Genomic DNA, 263 nt, shown 5'->3' with positions numbered 1-263 from the left:
GGAAATGTCGATCATTTTTCATGGAATCGTAAACAATTTTACAATAGATTTTGTTAAGCAGCCAAGTGGCTCATCTCTACTACAATTGCAAAGACGTCGTGTTTTTGATTCCCCGTGGACCACGGAGTCGATAGCAGATTCCGAAAGTCGACTGTCGCGAAAGTAAAAGAGATTCGAAGATCGGACATTTCCCATTAAATTTGCCGAGTGTAATTTTCCATTAGCCTCGGTCAGTGCTCGCATATAAGAGTTCGTGATCTTCT

The sequence above is a fragment of the Trachymyrmex septentrionalis genome, unplaced genomic scaffold (genome assembly GCF_001594115.1).
Source record: "Trachymyrmex septentrionalis isolate Tsep2-gDNA-1 unplaced genomic scaffold, Tsep1.0 scaffold127, whole genome shotgun sequence".
Classification (NCBI taxonomy): Eukaryota; Metazoa; Arthropoda; class Insecta; order Hymenoptera; family Formicidae; genus Trachymyrmex; species Trachymyrmex septentrionalis.
Note: the sequence above shows the minus strand (reverse complement) of the source record.